We start from the raw sequence: 22,238 nt of genomic DNA on the forward strand, positions 1-22,238 counted from the left end.
CTCCTGGTCAAACACTGCCTGGGTATCCAGGTCTTTCAAAATCAGTTTATTGCTCTCTGTCTTCTCCCTATCTAGGTGGCTTTGCAGGGTGACTACCTGCTCAGCACATGCCCTATTGAAGTCTAACTGTTGCTCCAGCTTTTTCTGGCTCTGCAGTAGGGAGTCCAAACCTTCTTGGTACTCCTTCTGCAAGGCCAGAAATCTGGTATCCTGGTCCGCCCTTTCCTGTTGCAGCACATCCATATCCTCCTTTATTTTAGTGATGTACCGTCTGCTGTCATTTTCTGACTCCTGGCTCCTGAGCAGCCTCTGCTCAGAAGAGTCCAGATCAGATTGGGCCTTCTGTAATGCCAGCAGTTGCCTACTCGCCAGATCTTGGCCTTCAGCACATTTGTCCTGCATGGCTCCCATATGTAAATATAAATATGCCGCTACCCTGGTAATCTTGTGGTGCTCATCCTTGGCCTTTGGGGCCAAATATAGTTCACTCAGGGCCACATGTAGGGGACCCTGATCTCCCCATATCTCTGACCCTGTTTCGCGATTGCCTGCAACCAAACCTTTTGGTCCTGATGAGTCCACTCACCTCTCACAAATAACTTATGTAAGAAGTGCTCTCTGGCTATTTTCATATCTACCAAGGTCGTCATTCTAGAGATTGGTCTCTGTCCTGACTTACAGAAGTTTGTATTTTATTTTTGCAAAACAGACCTTTTCCTTAGAGCGTTCCTTTGAGGAGTGCTTTACAGCGTAACACAGCGTGGTGATCCGACCGGATATGTGTATCTGGTCAGCTGGCACGCTGTATTAATCTGCACAAATGGTAGATCTAACCCAAACGTCCCGGACGAGCCCCCAATTTGTAAGAGGATTCAATTCAACACTACAGCTAAGTCAACGCCTAGTCTAGAATACTGAATGAAAACCCTTATTGATATATCTTTATGTCCAGTTCATGCGTTCTGGATGACTACCCCTATATAACACCCCTCTCTTGGAATCCCCCTGACCCCACTGAGCCAAGAAGTAGTTCTGTTTTGCAAGTTAAAAGGTTTATTTGATAATTTAAACAATCGATATATATATCACACTTGATAATAATTAATAATTGAATATCACACTTAATCTGAGCAGTAATCAATAATGGATAGTCTGGCACTAGCACACTTGTGAATAGGAACAGAAGAATAAGGTGGTAGAGAATACTTTATATAAGTTCAGATGGATGTAATGTTGAATGAAAAATGCAATACAGAAAAAACTCAATATGATTTCAACAAAACAATGTAATCACTTTTCTCTGGCAATTCACCCCCCCCTTTTATGCAATGCAAGGAAATGGAAGGAAAGCACACAGTTCTCAGAAATGCAATCAAATGTAATTCAGTTCACCCCAGCAAGCTTAGACTACAGAAGTTTGAAACACAGGCCCAACATGCTTTTATATGTGCTGGCAATGAAGTGAAAAATATGCTAAAATGCTTTTAATTCCCTCTAGAGGTCCAGGGTGAGTGGTGTCAAGTTAATATTAGTCCAGGCTCACTCTAGCAATGAGTCAGGGATGGTTCTTAAGAGGCAAACACATTTTTAGCAAGGAAAGCAAGGAAGCTGCTGTTTTAACACGTGGAGAAATTTGCAAAGCGCGGTAAAATTCGCGAGTGCGTTTTTCGATTGCGGCAAAAGTATCGGGATTAGGAATGCGTTACTAGGTTCGTTGAAAAGCCAAGATTCCCAGCTTTCAGAGGAAAGTTACTGCAAGTCTCTAAGACAAACGGTCACGGAGATATGAGCAATATGGTAAAGGTCGTTTTTCAGATTTGAAATTTTAAAGTTCAAAAAGACAAGTGACGGCTAGCAACTAGAAAATGACAGGTGACAGCTTTGCAAATGACAGGTGACAGTTAGGAGACAGTTCTGGTTAGATTAAAATAGATTGAATTATATTATTTTAACTAAGAGATTGGTTCTGCACAGTTCTGCTAGGTACTCCCAATATATTTTTGAAATAAATGGGCCTCGCCACGGATCTGGTCAGGTTTTCTTCACTCGCCACAGACGGTCTCTGCGCACAGCGTCTGGGTCAGCTCTACTCTGCTGGTCTGGTCAGGGTCTCTGGTTCTGATCGGGTCTGTGGGTCCGGATACAGCGGTCTCCGGTTCAGCTGGTCTCTCTCTGGATACAACACTGCTCTCTGGCAAAGGGCAAGAGTTCTTGCAAAGAATTCAATCAGCTCGCCTGGCTGTGATAATGGCAATGATTTGAGGCCTGCTAAAGAGGGATTTAGCTTGTAGTTGACCTCTCTGCTATAAATTCTGAAGTAAAGTCTTGGTCTCTGAAGGTGGATAGATTGAAGTCTCTATGTTGGCTCTCTGGAGGTTGATGGAGGTAAAGTATGGATTTTCCCGGCAGAGCGTCCCGCAGCAGATGGAATTGAATGTCTCTATCTGTCCTGACTGTCTGCTTTTATGTGTTTTGAAAATGGGTGGAGAGGCTAGCTTCCTAGGCCCTACCCCTCTCCACTTGTCATTGGCCACTTCATCCTCTTCCCCTTGATTGGGGGAATGAAATGAAGTGTCATCATGATGAGGTCTGTTTATGGTACAGAGAACCCACCCCTGTCAAATTACACACAATCTATATTTTGACCCAAAAGACATATTTGCACAGGTACACATTTGTTTAAAATTACATGCACCCATCACATATCACAGGAGGTATACCCTGTCCAAATCTGCTCTTCCTGGGAGCTTGCATTCAGAAATGGCAACATTTGCACTTTTTAACTGGTTTCGAAATATCGGACATTACCCCAAATTTATACACATGTGCGCAAGGAGTATGGACATTACTTGATGAAGTGTCAGATTTTTAACATGCATACATTTTAAGTAATACCCTCTTAACTGCTAGCTTGCCCCCAGATCATACCACTGGTTCTAAAAACCTCTTAATATGTGGGCAGAAAAATCACAAGAATTATGGTATCATTTAAATAATTATGACAAGTCCGTACTATGAGTTATTCATCTTTTTCTAAAACCATATTCTGGCTACAGGGGTGTGGTTTCCCCCCAGCACAAGGTTGAATTTCTGGTTTTTCCAGTTCTGCCAAGCCAGCTTGCTCTCACAGGCAGTGCTCCTCCTCTTTCCTTCCAGGAGGAAGCCACTTTTACGGCCCCCATAATAAAACATTTGCCTGAGTCCGGACAGGGCTTTGTTCAATTTCCTGCAGAGCCCAGGTAATTCAATCAGAGAAGTGTCATATCCCTTTTGGTGGGAGCAGCAAAAGGCAGCTAGGCCTGGGAACACAGCTGTTGTGCAAGTCTCATCTCCTGTCGGGGGTAGCTGGTGGGCAGAATTCAGTTCCTCAAGCCAGGCCCCAGCTAATGTCACTTTTAGTTACCCAGTTTTCTGCATTCAAATAAAACTAACCATTTTTACATATGCAGCTAGAATGCTGATTCTAAGTTTAAAACTATGACATTTAAACAATTGCAACCTATGTGACACTCAAAAGTAGGTCACTCATTTCTTTTAAACATTTAGATTTTTAGTGTCTTTCAGTCCAAATTTACTTAAACTGCTGAAATCCACAGCTCAGCCAGTCTTGTTATAAACCTTCAAGTCACTTCAGAATATAACTTTACATTGTATCCACCTCTCAGTAAGTCTTTCTTTGGCCTGCTTTGGGTTCATCTATTCAGTTTTACACAAAGTCTGGTGGTTTTAAAACGCCGGCTTTCTGATAGTGGTGAGTACTGGTAATGCAACCATTTTGGGGATTTTTCTTGGATTAATGCATTCCAAACAGGAATGGTTCTTACATGGTAGTAAAACCTTGCTTAACATTGTTTTGATGGGGCTCCTTACAGTAAAATGGTTATGTGGAACCCCACAAAAGGGTTGAATCTTTAAAGTGGTCTGGTGAGCCACGATTTCAGCAACTTTTTGACATCAGTAACAGTGGATTTTGTTAACAAAGATCTTTCTTTACTCTGGTGGGTGGCAAGTTAGGTAACCATTTTGGTGTGCGCACAAACTGCGTGGTTCTCCTGGATTCTGGCGCACTTGTGGGCTTTTTGGCCATCTTGGATTTTCTAAGCCCACAGCACCAAATGTTGCAGCATGATAGCTCAAACGTGGGTCAGGACACCCAACACCATCGTGAGCCGTGCCTCTTCCACCCGCCGCCGCTCCGCACCTATCTGCTGGCCCAACCGCTGCCACACGGAAGACACTTCCCGTCCTGGGTCCTCCTGCCCTCCGGCCGATGCCTGCCCCTGCGATGTAGATTGCCCCGGGCCATGATGCCTCCCACGTTGACTCCGCTGCTGCCTCCGACGCAACTGCCTCTGCCAGCACGACGACATCCAGGCTGATGGAATCCACCAACGCCGTTGTGCACGTGCCCTGCCCAATGATGCCGGCACATCCTCCATCTGCTGGGGTCCAGTTGCTGTGGTGTCCACCCCTGCTGGACCTCCGACTCTCGACTGTGGCAGGGATGGGATCCCCACCAAACTGGCTGCGTTGGTCAGGGCAGGTCCACAGGGGGCCCTGGTGGCATCTGGGCCAGAAGACGGCATGGAGAACGACTGGCGTATAGTCTCCACAGAGGAGGAGAGGGCCGCCAGATTGGCCGACACATGTATGAAACCCCCGACCACTGCCGATCCCAACTGGGCCACGTCGGCACGGTGCTCTTCGTGATGACGTGCAAGCTCCTCCCGGGAAGCATGCACATCATCACGAATGACACCCGTGCGCAACGCGACACCAATCAGAACCTTCTCCATACAGCCATGGGTCCCCTCGTCCGCAGGTGGAGGGGAGTCAGATGACATGGACATCCTCCCTACCTGCGGACGGGCCTGGGATGGGGCATCCCTGCTGGTGCATGGTGGTGCAGTCACAGTGTCAGGAACAGTGACATGCACAGGCCCCTCCACGGCGACCTATGCTGCCTCCTGCCCCTGCCCTTGGACTGCACCACTTGCACCAGCAGGGATGCCCCCACCAGGTCCCATGTGCGCCTCAGTAGCGGCCTCCTCCGCCTCTGTGGAAACCACCAACCTGGATGGCTCCACACCGTCTTCCGCCGTTGCAAGCCCCTGTGGGGGCTCACCCACCCCTTCCGCTGCAGCCGTGGGGGCATCCCCGCCGCTTTGCTCCACAGCGCCGTCTCCGCCCTCTTCTTCACTTGCCGCTGTGTAGAGGGAGACATATAACACAAGCATCAGGGTACTGTACAATGGTCCCCTAGACAGGAAGCAATAGCAGATGAGTGGCACTGTCAAAGATCACTTCCATCATGTCCCTCCACAACACATGGGTCAGTGCAGGCAAAACACACGCAGTAACAGGCATGGCACATGCTATGGACATTTGCATACATGTCCAAGGGACTCTCCAAACATACAATGTTGTTATGGAACTCACATGCATCATGGGTCATGCCTATCACATGCACACACATCACCGTAGTTTCATCCATCTGGCCTTGTACACCCCAGACACAGTGGATACAAGGATAACTAGGCTGCATCTGTGAATCTGTACTTTGTCACAGACATGTGTCATGCATCCATGGCATTCACAAGTCACAGGCACACAGGTCAGACACACAGACATGGATACCATACATGTACCACTCATGTGCCCCTGCACCCCCACCCCCCAGCAGTCAGGGGCACCCTCCACCAGGCCCCCACTCATGTCCCCTTGCACCCACACCCCCCAGCAGCCAGGGGCACCCTCCACCAGGCCCCCACTCATGTACCCCTGCACCCCGCCCCCCAGCAGTCAGGGGCACCCTCCACCAGGCCCCCACTCATGTCCCCCTGCACCCCCACCCCCCAGCAGTCAGGGGCACCCTCCACCAGGCCCCCACTCATGTCCCCCTGCACCCACATCCCCCAGCAGTGCAGGGCACCCTCCACCAGGCCCCCACTCATGTCTCCCAGAACTCCCACCCCCCACCAGTCAGGGGCGCCCTCCAACAGGCCCCCACTCATGTCCCCCCAGCCCCCAGCCCCCAGCACTGTGGTGCACCCTCCACCAGGCCCCCACTCACGTCCCCCTGCACCCCCACCCCCCAGCAGTCAGGGGCACCCTTCACCAGGCCCCCACTCATGTCTCCCAGCACCCCCACCCCCCAGAAGTCAGGTGCACCCTACACCAGGCCCCCACTCATGTCCCCTTGCACCCACACCCCCAGCAGTGCGGGGCACCTGCCAGCAGGCCCCCACACATGTCCCCCTGCACCCCCACCCCCCAGTAGTCAGGGGCAGCCTCCACCAGGCCCCCACTCATGTCCAACTCATGTCCCCCTGCACCCCCACACCCCAGCAGTCAGGGGCACCCTCCACCAGGCCCCCACTCATGTCCCCCTGCACCCCCACCCCCCAGCAGTCAGGGGCACCCTCCACCAGGCCCCCACTCATGTCCCCCTGCACCCCCACCCCCAGCAGCCAGGGGCACCCTCCACCAGGCCCCCACTCATGTCCCCCTGCACCCCCACCCCCCAGCAGCCAGGGGCATCCTCCACCAGGCCCCCACTCATGTCCCCCTGCACCCCCCCCAGCAGTCAGGGGCACCCTCCACCAGGCCCCCACTCATGTCCCCCTGCACCCACATCCCCCAGCAGTGCGGGGCACCTGCCAGCAGGCCCCCACACATGTCCCCCTGCACCCCCACCCCCCAGCAGTGCAGGGCACCCTCCACCAGGCCCCCACTCATGTCTCCCAGCACCCACACCCCCCACCAGTCAGGGCCACCCTCCACCAGGCCCCCACTCATGTCCCCCTGCACCCCCACCCCCCAGCAGTGCAGGGCACCCTCCACCAGGCCCCCACTCATGTCTCCCAGCACCCACACCCCCCACCAGTCAGGGCCACCCTCCACCAGGCCCCCACTCATGTCCCCCTGCACCCCCACCCCACAGAACTGTGGTGCACCCTCCACCAGGCCCCCACTCATGTCCCCCTGCACCCCCACCCCCCAGCAGCCAGGGGCACCCTCCACCAGGCCCCACTCATGTCCCCCTGCACCCCCACCCCCCAGCAGTCAGGAGCACCCTCCACCAGGCCCCACTCATGTCTCCCAGCACCCCCACCCCCCAGAAGTCAGGTGCACCCTCCACCAGGCCCCCACTCATGTCCCCCTGCACCCACACCCCCAGCAGTGCGGGGCACCTGCCAGCAGGCCCCCACACATGTCCCCCTGCACCCCCACCCCCCAGCAGTCAGGGGCAGCCTCCACCAGGCCCCCACTCATGTCCAACTCATGTCCCCCTGTACCCCCACCCCCCAGCAGTCAGGGGCACCCTCCACCAGGCCCCCACTCATGTCCCCCTGCACCCCCACCCCCCAGCAGTCAGGGGCACCCTCCACCAGGCCCCCACTCATGTCCCCCTGCACCCCCACCCCCCAGCAGTCAGGGGCACCCTCCACCAGGCCCCCACTCATGTCCCCCTGCACCCCCACCCCCCAGCAGCCAGGGGCACCCTCCACCAGGCCCCCACTCATGTCCCCCTGCACCCCCACCCCCCAGCAGCCAGGGGCACCCTCCACCAGGCCCCACTCATGTCCCCCTGCACCCCCACCCCCCAGCAGTCAGGAGCACCCTCCACCAGGCCCCACTCATGTCCCCCTGCACCCACCCCCCCCAGCAGTCAGGTGCACCCTCCACCAGGCCCCCACTCATGTCCCCCTGCACCCCCAACCCCCAGCAGTCAGGTGCACCCTCCACCAGGCCCCCACTCATGTCCCCCTGCACCCACACCCCCCAACAGTGCGGGGCACCTGCCAGCAGGCCCCCACACATGTCCCCCTGTACCCCCACCCCCCAGCAGTGCAGGGCACCCTCCACCAGGACCCCACTCATGTCTCCCAGCACCCCCACCCCCCACCAGCCAGGGCACCCTCCACCAGGCCCCCACTCATGTCCCCCTGCACCCCCACCCCCCAGCACTGTGGTGCACCCTCCACCAGGCCCCCACTCATGTCTCCCAGCACCCACACCCCCCACCAGTCAGGGGCAGCCTCCACCAGGCCCCCACTCATGTCCCCCTGCACCCACACCCCCAGCAGTGCGGGGCACCTGCCAGCAGGCCCCCACACATGTCCCCCTGCACCCCCACCCCCCAGCAGTCAGGGGCAGCCTCCACCAGGCCCCCACTCATGTCCAACTCATGTCCCCCTGTACCCCCACCCCCCAGCAGTCAGGGGCACCCTCCACCAGGCCCCCACTCATGTCCCCCTGCACCCCCACCCCCCAGCAGTCAGGGGCACCCTCCACCAGGCCCCCACTCATGTCCCCCTGCACCCCCACCCCCCAGCAGTCAGGGGCACCCTCCACCAGGCCCCCACTCATGTCCAACTCATGTCCCCCTGTACCCCCACCCCCCAGCAGTCAGGGGCACCCTCCACCAGGCCCCCACTCATGTCCCCCTGCACCCCCACCCCCCAGCAGTCAGGGGCACCCTCCACCAGGCCCCCACTCATGTCCCCCTGCACCCCCACCCCCCAGCAGTCAGGGGCACCCTCCACCAGGCCCCCACTCATGTCCCCCTGCACCCCCACCCCCCAGCAGCCAGGGGCACCCTCCACCAGGCCCCCACTCATGTCCCTCTGCACCCCCATCCCCCAGCAGCCAGGGGCACCCTCAACCAGGCCCCCACTCATGTCCCCCTGCACCCCCACCCCCCAGTAGTCAGGGGCACCCTCCACCAGGCCCCCACTCATGTCCCCCTGCACCCACCCCCCCCAGCAGTCAGGTGCACCCTCCACCAGGCCCCCACTCATGTCCCCCTGCACCCCCAACCCCCAGCAGTCAGGTGCACCCTCCACCAGGCCCCCACTCATGTCTCCCTGCACCCACACCCCCCAACAGTGCGGGGCACCTGCCAGCAGGCCCCCACACATGTCCCCCTGTACCCCCACCCCCCAGCAGTGCAGGGCACCCTCCACCAGGACCCCACTCATGTCTCCCAGCACCCCCACCCCCCACCAGCCAGGGCACCCTCCACCAGGCCCCCACTCATGTCCCCCTGCACCCCCACCCCCCAGCACTGTGGTGCACCCTCCACCAGGCCCCCACTCATGTCTCCCAGCACCCACACCCCCCACCAGTCAGGGGCAGCCTCCACCAGGCCCCCACTCATGTCCCCCTGCACCCACACCCCCAGCAGTGCGGGGCATCTGCCAGCAGGCCCCCACACATGTCCCCCTGCACCCCCACCCCCCAGCAGTCAGGGGCAGCCTCCACCAGGCCCCCACTCATGTCCAACTCATGTCCCCCTGTACCCCCACCCCCCAGCAGTCAGGGGCACCCTCCACCAGGCCCCCACTCATGTCCCCCTGCACCCCCACCCCCCAGCAGTCAGGGGCACCCTCCACCAGGCCCCCACTCATGTCCCCCTGCACCCCCACCCCCCAGCAGTCAGGGGCACCCTCCACCAGGCCCCCACTCATGTCCCCCTGCACCCCCACCCCCCAGCAGCCAGGGGCACCCTCCACCAGGCCCCCACTCATGTCCCTCTGCACCCCCATCCCCCAGCAGCCAGGGGCACCCTCAACCAGGCCCCCACTCATGTCCCCCTGCACCCCCACCCCCCAGTAGTCAGGGGCACCCTCCACCAGGCCCCCACTCATGTCCCCCTGCACCCACCCCCCCCAGCAGTCAGGTGCACCCTCCACCAGGCCCCCACTCATGTCCCCCTGCACCCCCAACCCCCAGCAGTCAGGTGCACCCTCCACCAGGCCCCCACTCATGTCCCCCTGCACCCACACCCCCCAACAGTGCGGGGCACCTGCCAGCAGGCCCCCACACATGTCCCCCTGTACCCCCACCCCCCAGCAGTGCAGGGCACCCTCCACCAGGACCCCACTCATGTCTCCCAGCACCCCCACCCCCCACCAGCCAGGGCACCCTCCACCAGGCCCCCACTCATGTCCCCCTGCACCCCCACCCCCCAGCACTGTGGTGCACCCTCCACCAGGCCCCCACTCATGTCTCCCAGCACCCACACCCCCCACCAGTCAGGGGCAGCCTCCACCAGGCCCCCACTCATGTCCAACTCATGTCCCCCTGCACCCACACCCCCCAGCAGTTAGGGGCACCCTCCACCAGGCCCCCACTCATGTCCCCCTAGACCCCCACCCCCCAGCAGTCAGGGGCACCCTCCACCAGGCCCCCACTCATGTCCCCCTGCACCCCCACCCCCCCCAGCAGTCAGGTGCACCGTCCACCAGGCCCCCACTCATGTCCCCCTGCACCCACACCCCCCAGCAGTGCGGGGCACCTTCCAGCAGGCCCCCACACATGTCCCCCAGCCAACACGTCATCACAATCCAGATCCCAGGCTCCTATGCCCACCCAAATCCCACCCCACGCCACCCCAGTCCAAACACCCAACCAAGCTTTACATCCATTCAAAATTGAAATACCCATTACATGATAGATAACAAATAAGCAGTATGCGCATGAGTACAAGTCCGTCAGACCCACACAATGGCAACACATGACTGTGAAAACCCACATTGTGGCAGGCATGAAACCAATGAGAGAAGTCCACACATTGAAGTAAGAAACAAAAATGTATTACAGTGTAAATGAAGTGAATGAAATCTAAACAAACAATAATGGCAACAAATATCAAAATGCAGCATGTCCACAAAAATAATAAATCATTAAAATGGGAATCCAAAATAACCGTAAAGAAATTGTGTCCAAAGTCACCGTCCAACAAAGCAAATCCAAAGGGAAAGTAAAGTCAAAATCCATTGCTCAATGGTGAAAAAAATAATAAAAGATGAAGGCCACAAATCCACTGTCAAACTATGTACAAAAAGCAAATCCATGGTCCATGATCCCAACGATGTAAATGAAACCTACAATAAAACCTACCTAACTAATAACTATATACAAAAAAGTGGGGTATAGTCCAAGCGCCCCAAATTAAAAAAAAGAAATAAAACCTAACACTAATTAACTATATACAAAGGCGGCGGGCTAGTCCAGCGGCTCACTCCGTGGTGTTCCGGGCTAGGGCATCATCGAACTCCTGTTCGATGTCCCGGAGGCGCTCCTGTTCCATGGCCCCGAGGGTCCGCACGGACGCCGACAGGTCCTCCTCCAACTCCCTGCGGATTGCCTCGAGGCACTCTGCCCGCCTCAGGGCCCTCCGCATGGAGTTCTCCGCCCTGACCATCGAGAGCGGCGCCTCTTCCGCCCGCCGCAGCTCCGCACCTATCTGCTGGCCCAACCGCTGCCACACGGAAGACACTTCCCGTCCTGGGTCCTCCTGCCCTCCGGCCGATGCCTGCCCCTCCGATGTAGATTGCCCCGAGCCATGATGCGTCCCACGCAGGTGGAGGGGAGTCAGATGACATGGACATCCTCCCTACCTGCGGACGGGCCTGGGATGGGGCATCCCTGCTGGTGCATGGTGGTGCAGTCACAGTGTCAGGGACAGTGACATGCACAGGCCCCTCCACGGCGACCTGTGCTGCCTCCTGCCCCTGCCCCTGGACTGCACCACTTGCACCAGCAGGGATGCCCCCACCAGGTCCCATGTGCGCCTCAGTAGCAGCCTCCTCCTCCTCTGTGGAAACCACCAACCTGGATGGCTCCACACCGTCTTCCGCCGTTGCAAGCCCCTGTGGGGGCTCACCCACCCCTTCCGCTGCAGCCGTGGGGGCATCCCCGCCGCTTTGCTCCACAGCGCCGTCTCCGCCCTCTTCTTCACTTGCCGCTGTGTAGAGGGAGACATATAACACAAGCATCAGGGTACTGTACAATGGTCCCCTAGACAGGAAGCAATAGCAGATGAGTGGCACTGTCAAAGATCACTTCCATCATGTCCCTCCACAACACATGGGTCAGTGCAGGCAAAACACACGCAGTAACAGGCATGGCACATGCTATGGACATTTGCATACATGTCCAAGGGACTCTCCAAACATACAATGTTGTTATGGAACTCACATGCATCATGGGTCATGCCTATCACATGCACACACATCACCGTAGTTTCATCCATCTGGTCTTGTACACCCCAGACACAGTGGATACAAGGATAACTAGGCTGCATCTGTGAATCTGTACTTTGTCACAGACATGTGTTATGCATCCATGGAATTCACAAGTCACAGACACACAGGTCAGACACACAGACATGGATACCATACATGTACATGGCATCAGCACCCATCCCTCACACCCACCCATGTCCAGGAACAGAGACTGGCATGCTCTCATGTGTCCAATCCGCATAGGGCTCCCCATGTTGCATTTAAACACATGCACCAACCGTGTGGTTCACACATTACTGGTCTCACATGCATGACCATGATGTCCCTGCACACATACATGCGTACATGGCCTATGTCACACATACAGGCAAGCATCAGACAACCAGCACACTGCAACATGCCCTGTCTCACACAGCAATGCTTGCCCACTTACCGCTCAACTCCAGACGGGTCTGCCTCGCAAGGATCTGGGCGTGGAGCGCTGGGTCTACACGTTCCAGGACCCTCAGCTGGATGGTAATCATGCGGCCTCGGCCCCCCTCCACGAGGCGCCGGGCCTTCAAGAGGGTCCTGGACCTCAAGTCCTCCCAGCACTTCTTGACTTTCTGGATGTTGCGGGTTGCCACCCCCTACGCGTTGATGGCAACCACCAAGTCGTTCCAGATCCTGTCCCGTCCTTCCTTGTTGGCGCGTGACGATCCGAAGAGGGCATCATACTGCCCCAGGACATGCTCCACCAGGACACCAACTTCGGTGGCAGTGAAGCTGGTGCCCCTCTGCCTCTCTGGCCAGGGGTTGCCACTGGTGCCAGATGTTGCAGTGCCCGACATGGCAACCCCAGAGGCAGGAGTGGGTGGGCAACTGGGTTCTGGGGCTGGACTGTGGAGCGATGGTATACCAGTCAGGAGTCTTCTGTTCCAGCAGGGGTGGACACAGCAACTGGACTCCTGCAGATGGCAGATGTGCAGGCACAAAATGGCAGGGCACGGTGGCAGCAGGCAGGCAGGCAGCAGCAGATGGCTCGTGGGAGGCTGCTCGGGGCTCTGGGGGGCAGTAATTCGGCCTTCTGGGCAGGAGCGTGGTCTTCCGTGTGCTTACACGTGGCCAGCTTGATACGGAGTGAATTGGCACGTGAAAATCCTGCACGTCAATGTGAAATTCGAGGAAAGGGCCTTAGCGCGTAAGCGTGTCAGCACGCATACGCGATTCCATTGGACCAAAGGCCCTCAGTGCGTAAGCGCGTCTGTGACGTGACGCACGTGGGTGTTTACCTCATAGCACGTGATGACAGAGCACACGTGGAAACACTGCACGCCAGAGTATCATTGCGTGTAATTGGAGGAAAGTGCGCGTACACGCAATTGGCCTGGGTACGTGTATTTCAGGGGTGCGCGGGAATTCTCACACGCGATTTGCTTGGGTACGTGTATTACAGGGGTGCGCGGGAATTCTCACACGTGATTTGCTTCGGTACGTGTATTACAGGGGTGCACGGGAATTCTCACACGCGATTTGCTTGGGTACGTGTATTACAGGGGTGCGCGGGAATTCTCACACGCAATTTGCTTGGGTACGTGTATTACAGGGGTGCGCGGGAAGTTTTACACGCTCGTCAACAACACGTATCGATGGAATTGAACGGGGCTAAGGCATGCGCACAAATAATCGTGCTAATCCGGAAACATGTATGCCAGCAGGAAGCAGGCGTACGTCGACCGGCGCAGCATAAAAGTGCGCTCAAACAACAAACAAGCTCAGACTCCAGGATGAATATACCGTTCCTAGCAGCAGTGGCCGTGGGTTACCAAAGGAGGAGGAGGAGGATAGTGAGGGCCCGAATTTTCACACCCAGAACCAGCCTTTTTGGGATGCCTGATGACCAGGTGTTTGGAGGTACAGGTTTCCACCTCACATAATACTGGACCTGGTGAGTGAGTGGGAGGATGACCTCACATCACCCACCCTGTGCTCCCAAGCACTCAGCCCCCTGGAGAAGGTCCTTAATGTACTGCACTTCTTGGCCACTGGATCATTTCAGCGGACAAGTGCCATAGTGGGTGGGGTGTCACAGGCCACGCAGTCACGCTGCCTACACCAGGTCTTGAACATCATCACTGCACGCCCATCAGTCCGCAGGCACATATACCTGCCCAGAACACCTGCAGAAAGTCAGGCTGCCGCCCTGGATTTCTACGGTGTGGCACAATTCCCCAAAGTGCTAGGTGCCATTGACTGCACCCATGTGGCACTACGTCCCCCCAGGGCATCTGAGCACATCTATAGGAACCGCAAGCACTGGCATTCCATCAACGTGCAGGTAGTATGTAATGCCAAGGGAATCATCACCTCAGTATATGCCAACTATCCAGGGTCCACCCACGACAGCTTCATTTACCGAATGGCTAGCCTAAGCCGGGACCTAGAAGCTGGGCGGCATGGCGATACATGGCTGCTTGGTGAGTATGAATGCCACTGCACATGCATGCATGTCAGATGCAGAGTTATGTCACTACCCCACTAATGATACCTGTCACCTCCTCACCAGGGGACAGTGCCTACCCTCTGGGCACCCACATGATGACGCCAATTTGGAACCCCATCACGCCTCCCGAGGTAAGATACAACACAGCCCATATTGCAACCCGGGGCATAGTGGAGCGCATATTCGGAGTGCTCAAGTCACGCTTTCGCTCCCTTGACCGTTCTGGCGGGCAGCTGTTATATGCGCCCCCAGTAGTGTGCAGGATCATAGTGGCAGCATGTGTCCTGCACAATGTTGCAACACGCCGGGGCCTGGCTGTGGACATGGTGGTGCCCCCACATCCCCAACCACATGCACGCCCGCTGCGCATGGGAGGGGAAAGGACACGGGGTGAGGCAGCCCGTACGCAGCTGGTGGCTAATTACTTCACATAGAAATCACACCCCTGTGGAGTGCACACAGCCCTGGCACATACCATCTGATGAGCAATGATGACTCGACCTGACAATTATGATGAACAAAGGGACAGTTAACTGTCAGAACCATAGCAGCCTGAGATTGTTCATTTGGAAGTGTCATAATGTGTGCATCCCTACCTACACAAACACCACCAATGCAGTGTCATCAAAAGACACACTTCCATGCAGCAAAAATGAATACCCACTTGCAAAATACTACATGAGAACAGTGCCATGTCACCCAACCCCTCCCCGGCACGGCCACACAACATACCATGGCATGTCATGCAATGTGAGAGCAAACAAATTAATCCCCACAACATGCCCCAAGTGTCACCAACTACAGTGTCCCTAATGGAAACTGGCCACACATGAAATGCTCACAGTAATGCAGGACCAACAACACACATTACCAAATACTTACCAAGAATACCAATCACCTACACAACCTCCAACCTACCATAAACATGACAGTACAGACTTAAAAAATTGGTAGCCTCACTACCTGATAATGCCAGCACTTCGAACACTTCCAAGTATACAGTATTAGCGCCACGCAAGAGTGTAGGTGCACTGCTTACAACATGGACTCCAGTCCCAAAGTAGACCGCCTTGTGAAGACATGAGAAATGGACCTGAAAATTAGGAGGGTGAGATGGATGCAGAGGCACATATCAATACACCATGCAGTGTACAATACAACAACAATATGCACTCGGAATGTATACACAGTATTGACTACAGACTGCCCACACATCAAATGGGAGTCCAACGTCACCGTGTACGTCAATGTCACTTGGGCACACCCTTTGCAAGCCCATGGAAACGGGAAGCAGGAGGGGTGTGTGTCACACAAACCCAAGCATCTGACCCAAATTCAGGACAAGCCTGCATGTGCCCAGCCACAATACAGCATATGCCCCCGGGAGCCACACAAGGCAACACACTGTCCAAAAAATCAAAAATTCAGAAATAAAAAAAATAAAAAAAAATAAATCAAAAATGGCCATTAATGGGCCCAGGGGGCTGGGGGAGGCCACCCAGGAGGTCCGAGGACAGGGTGCACACCAAAACCCACCTGTGTGGATCTTGCGAAAAAAAAACACCTCCATGGGCTCATGGCCTGCACGGCTACCCTATTGTGAGAGAATCACTGCTGTCGCTCTCCCCAGACTCTGCAGCTGCCTCAGGAGGTGGTGGCACTATAGGAGGCAGCCCACGCAAAGCCCTAGTCTGGTTGTCCATGGCAGCAAGTATGCAGGTCTGGAAGGTCTGGTTCTGGAGGATAATCGTGCGGAGGTCCCCATGCAATAACTCACGGGATGACCGGACCTCCTCACGAATTGCCTGCATCTCAGCTGAGAGCGTACATGTGAGACGCTCCAGCTTGTGTTTGTTGAAGCCTCCAGCTCAACAAGAGTCGTCCTGAGGTGACGGAGTTCCACCCTCAGGGCTTCCCTGTGGCCCTGGGACTCTATGGAAATGGCTTCCCGCAGAGTCCCCAGTCCCGCCCGCCTGTCCCTGTCGGACGCCAACATGTCCTCCCTGTGTGACTGGCAGATGGAGTCTGTTGCCTGCTGTAGTCGCTCCATCAGCCTTTCTGGGGGGACAATGGAAGTGGCCACCCTATCCATGGCCTGAGCCATCATCTCTGATGATGCTGCCTGTTGGGTTGCCATACCGTATATGGATTTCTCCCATGCGGTATTGCCAGGTGGCGTACGGCCACCACGTCGGCGGGCACCACACCTGTCTGGGGCAAGGCGAACTGCGCCTTGCTGGGCTGGCACTGCCTGAGGCTGCAGGACTGCATTCCCCCTCTGATCTGCTGGCCCAGGAACAGGATTAGATGTTGCGGAGTGTGACCCTGCATCCGTAACCACCAAAGGCGGACCTGCCAACACTGACATCCCCATTGAGGGTTCTACCCCTGGTGCAGGTGGGTCGGACAGAACAGAATCCCTCCCAGGAACACTCACCTGCGACGGCACATAGGTCTCATCATCCGAATCGACACCTGAATACAGCTCGGGGGAGGTGCACCCAGAGACACCCCTTGAGAGCACGACCTGCAGCAGTTGTGGGTTCTCACCCACCACCACACCACGACCCTCACTGGTGGTCGGTCGGCCCTGAGACCCCTGCTGGGTCTGCACCATCTCCACAACCCCAGCAGTATCAAGTGCATCATCCCCTGCAAAGACATGAAAGAAAAGAAATGGAAACAGGCATTAGCACTATGGCACACAATTAGGGCTGAGAAGCTACAGAACCAGTACTTGATTGACACATGTCCCACATGACTAAAATCCTCCCATGCATGCACCGTCACTGCGTATGAAGGGGAGGCAAATGGCACACATTGATGACACCAAGATGGAAGATCAACACATTTGCTGCATGCAGCCTAGCAGTGGCATCACACATTGGCCTGTGATTGGCAGGTCAAATACACATGCCATCACACAGATGGCATGTACCATAGCCATAAAGTGAAGAGGGGGAGGAGGGCACCACTTGTTCATTCAGTCTAGTTTGCTCATGAAATTGCTTTTTTAATTGAAATAGTTCAAATGTGTAACCTGGAGCTGCCAGTCCAAAATGGTCCTATAGCACAGGGACATGTCTAAACAAATGATATCCAGGAAACAAAGTCAGTCCACTTTACCATAGCCATGTCAGACATGTGACAATAGGACTGAGAAATGCCTAGTAAAAGTGGTGGAATGTAAACAATCTGCCTGAATAAACAGAGAAAAATAAGCAACAATGTTGTGGCAAGATGACACTTCAAGGGCAACTGGCGTGGTGTTGGGCTAGATGTCTACTGTTGGCAGAAGGGATACTGCTATACCCAAATGCTGGTGCGCAGAATGTATTGGATGAGGCACATGGGTGACCCAAACCACTCAGGCACACACACCCTCACCTGGCACCCAAACAGAAGCCCTCACACACACACCATGCACATGGATGACACACACATGCATGTGCACTCACCGGACAATGCCTCGTAATCTGCCAGTTCTCCCACGCCTTGGATCTGTTCCTCCGTGATGTAGGTCCCAGCAACATGCTCATGTGGAGTGAGTTCTATGTCCTCTGCTGGAGACCCACCTCCAGTCACTAGAGTAGCGGCATGACTTGAGGCCAGCTTATTCTTTGCCCTGCGCTTCAGGTAATTCCAGCGCTTGTAGCATTCAGTAGCTGTGCGCCTCACGATTGCAAGGGCACTTATGATGTCCGCGATGGTCTGCCAGTGTGCCAGACGTCGTGCAGGTGTGGTCTTGGATCCTGCAATAATCACCATTTCACGGTCATGTGCGGACACATACTCTACAAGTGCATTCAGTTCGGCCTCAATGAAGCTGGGCTTCCTTGACGGGCCGGACTGTGTAGCCGTGTCTGGGGCATCAGCCTCTACTGGACGAGCACTCTTCCCTTTCCGCTTGGAAGGTGGTGGGGATCCTGAGTGTCCTACACCGCTCTGGACACTAGGGGCAGGAGCCCCGGTGGACTCTGTACTAGGAGTGTGGGATTGCACACTCAGCATGGGAGTTGGTGCAGGCATTAGCTCAAGTGTGATGGTGTCAGGGGGAATGTCAGCAGGATGGACTAGGACCGACACTGTCCTGGCTGGGTGTGTGAGAGGTGGGGTGGATGGAGCCGCAGCTGCCCCTGCAGCCTCCCCACCCTGCCTACTCGGGGCAGCAGATGACCTAGCTGCCCCTGATCCACGTGGCCTGATGACACCAACGTGCACCAGCGCACGTGGCCTAGACCTGCTGACCTGGAAGTCAGCCATGGAGTCACCCTGTGCCAGGTCTGGTGCCACAGTGGGCTGGTCCAACAAGGGCTGAGCATGGATGGTGTCAGCCACGTTACCCTCAACCAGGGGGGGGGGCATGGGTGTCCCTGACTGGTCCTCCACACATGGGGGGCTAGGGGCACCCTGCAAGTCACGGCCACGTCCCCTACCGGATCCAACGGCCACCACTTGGGGCTCGGCCACCTTTGCCACCCTTACGGCTTGGTCGCCTCCCAACCATGGCACTGATGTTATTGTGCATATGGGAGTCGCTCTGAACTATTGTCCTGGGCAATTGGGGGTTAAAGGGGTTGGGTACCAGATGGTAATCGTACCCTAGTGCTCTAGCAAGGCTGTATGTCACCCCTGGGGAAAGATGACGGGTCATGCAACGCACAGGCACCCCAAAAAACGGAAGTAAGGTGCACGCAACCCTTCCTAGACCACGTGTGTGGAAAAATAAACCTGCACTATGCTGTGGCACCCAGAAGCACAAGAATGAACGTATGCGTGTCACAGGCAGCCTAGAATGACCTCTGAAGGGGTACGCGACACACAGGGCTAGCACAGATGTTAAATACGTGCGCGACTCACCGTCTGCCAGGAAAAAAAGCGTGAAAAAGACGCGTGTGTGCGCGTTGGCAACACCCCCGCAAAAAGAAGAATTGTACGCAGTCTGAGGAGACAGGACAACAGTAGAAGGGAACGCTGTTTGAGAAAACAGGCCCAGGAAAAAGAGGAAAAGAGAAAAAGCTGTCAGAGGTAACAGGGAGTACGAACTTGAAACGCTGTGAAGTAAATCGCGTGTGAACCGACAAGAAGTACAGATTTCACCCACTCGCTCTCCACGAAAAGCACGTACAAGGAAATGGTGTTCTACACGTACCTTTTATACACACGTCACAGACGCGCATACGCGCTGAGGCCATTTCCACCAATTACACGCTTTGACACTCGGACGTGTATTTTTTTTTTACACGCGCCATTCTCAGCGGCCATGCGCGTGATGTCATAGACGCGCCTGGGGGCCTTTGGGCCAATGAATTAATGTACGTGTGCTGACGCGCTAAGGGCCTTTCCTCAAATTACACACAGACGTGCTGGATTTTCACACGCCAAATCACTCCGTATCAAGCTGGCCACGCGTAAGCACACGGAAGACCACGCTCCTGCCCAGAAGGCCGAATTCCTGCCCCCAAGAGCCCAGAGCACGCTCCCACCAGCCATCTGCTGCTGCCTGACTTCCTGCTGCCCACGTGTCCTGCCATTTGCTGCCTGTGCATCAGCCAGGGGTGCTGTTGCTGTGACCACCCCTGCTGGAACCGAAGACTCCCGACTGGGATACCATTGCTCCACAGCCCAGCCCCAGGACCCAGTTGCCCACCCACTCCTGCCTCTGGGGTTGCCATGTCGGGCACTGCAACATCTGGCCAGAGAGGCAGAGGGGCACCAGCTTCACTGCCACCGAAGTTGGTGTCCTGGTGGAGCATGTCCTGGGGCAGTATGATGCCCTCTTTGGAAGGTTGCACACCGACAAGGAAGGACGGACTCGGATCTGGACGAACATCGTGACTGCCATCAACGCGGAGGGGGTGGCAGTCCGACTATTCCGTCATGTGAAGAAGCGCTGGGAGGACTTCAGGTCCAGGACCCTCAAGAAGGCCCGGCGCCTCCTGAAAGCAGCAGATGATAAGGGGCGTCAGGGCCACTTGTCGGAAGATCAGATGAGGGTCCTGGAACGCATATCCCCAGCGCTCCACGTCCAGGTCCTTGAGAGGCAGACCCGTCTGGAGTCGAGCGGTAAGTGTACATGCATACTGATTGTAAGCTGTGCGTGTGGTGGTATGGCAGGAGTGTGCAGGTTGCACATGTGGTTTTATGTGGCCAAGTATGGGGGGGTACAGGGCCGTGAGGCTGACACATGCGAGGGCTCTCATGTGTGACACATGGATGGTGCTTGTGTGTTTAGGCTTGCATGGCAAAGGATGTGGAAGAATGATTGGCAGGTGTGACATGGATGCCGATCTGAACACTGCGACAGTTGGCGGAGGTGTACACATGCATGCAAGTGTGGTGGTGTGTGTGCATGCGTAGTGCACTCCCTGTGTCGCATGTGATGTCTGGCTCACCTTTGCCTGCTCATGCTGTTGTATGTGTATGGATGGTGCTGGCTGTTGCGATATGGCTGTGGTATAGCTCATGTGTGCAAGTTGAAATGACATGTGTGTTGGGGATTGTGATGCCATGTCTGAGGTTTGCCAATGCCACTCATGTACAACTGTCATGTGTTTATGAGTCCATTATACAGTGCCCTGATGCCTGTGTTTTATTTCTCCCTGTCTGCAGCGTCAACTGATGAAGAGGGCGGAGAAGGTGCTGTGGAGCACAGCGGCAGGGGTCGCACCACCAGCCGGAGACGCAAGGCCCGGCTCCCCTCCCAGGTTGTGATCTCATCGGGGAGTGAGGAGTCCGGTGCCGCGTCTGAGGCCGCAGCTGCTGAGGGGAGGTCCAGGAGGCGGAGGTTAGAGTTGGACTCCTCGGCAGCAGAAGGGGCAGCTGGGACCCCACAGGGCCCAACGGAGGAAGATGGCACGGAGTCATCTAGGTTGGTGGGGGGTTTGGTGGAGGAGGAGGCCGTGCAATCAACAGAGGCGGGGTCTGGAGGTGGGGATTCCACTGGTGCTAGTGGTGCAGTGCAGGACCAGGGACAGGTGGCAGCACAGGCCGCCACAGAGGTGCCTGTGTGCAATCCTGTCCCTGCTCCTGTCACTGCATCATCTTGCACCAGCAGGGATGCCTACCTCCAGACCCGTTCTCAGGGAGGGGATTGGCTTACACCAACTGGCCTTCCTCTCCCTGCGGATGTGGCTATCCTGCAACAGGTTGAGCCTGTCCAGGGTGGGGTGGCGTTGCGTCAACGGACCATGCGAGCTGACCTGCAGTCTTTCCATGATGAGACTGCACGTCTTCTCGCATGGCTCGTTGACCGCGTTGACCCACTGGGACAACTCACCATGGCCGGATTCCTCCGTTTCCTGGACCTTGTTCCGACCCCCTCCTCAACGGAACCCCCTATGCCCCAGTCGTCCTCCATGCCATCTTCCCACACATGTATCACCTGGGTGCCCTGTGGAGCTGCCTCTGACCGTGCGGCCAGGCTGGTGGACAACAGATCCCTGCCACAGTCGGGAGTCGAACGTCCAGCAGGGGTGGCCACATCAACAACTGCACCCCAGCTGGAGGAGGATGCGCAGGCACCATCGGACAGGGCACATGGACAGCAGCAGCAGTAGCAGCAGCAGCAGGAGGCTGCCGGTCGGAGCCACGATGGCTCGGGGCCTTCGACATCGGAGGGGCAGGCATCGGCCGGAGGGCAGGAGGACCCAGGACGGGAAGTGTCTTCCGTGTGGCAGCGGTTGGGCCACGCCATACATGCGGAGCGGCAGCGGGCAGAA

Source organism: Ambystoma mexicanum, chromosome 1q (assembly GCF_040938575.1).
Source record: "Ambystoma mexicanum isolate Mex_15411 chromosome 1q, UKY_AmexF1_1, whole genome shotgun sequence".
Taxonomy (NCBI): domain Eukaryota; kingdom Metazoa; phylum Chordata; class Amphibia; order Caudata; family Ambystomatidae; genus Ambystoma; species Ambystoma mexicanum.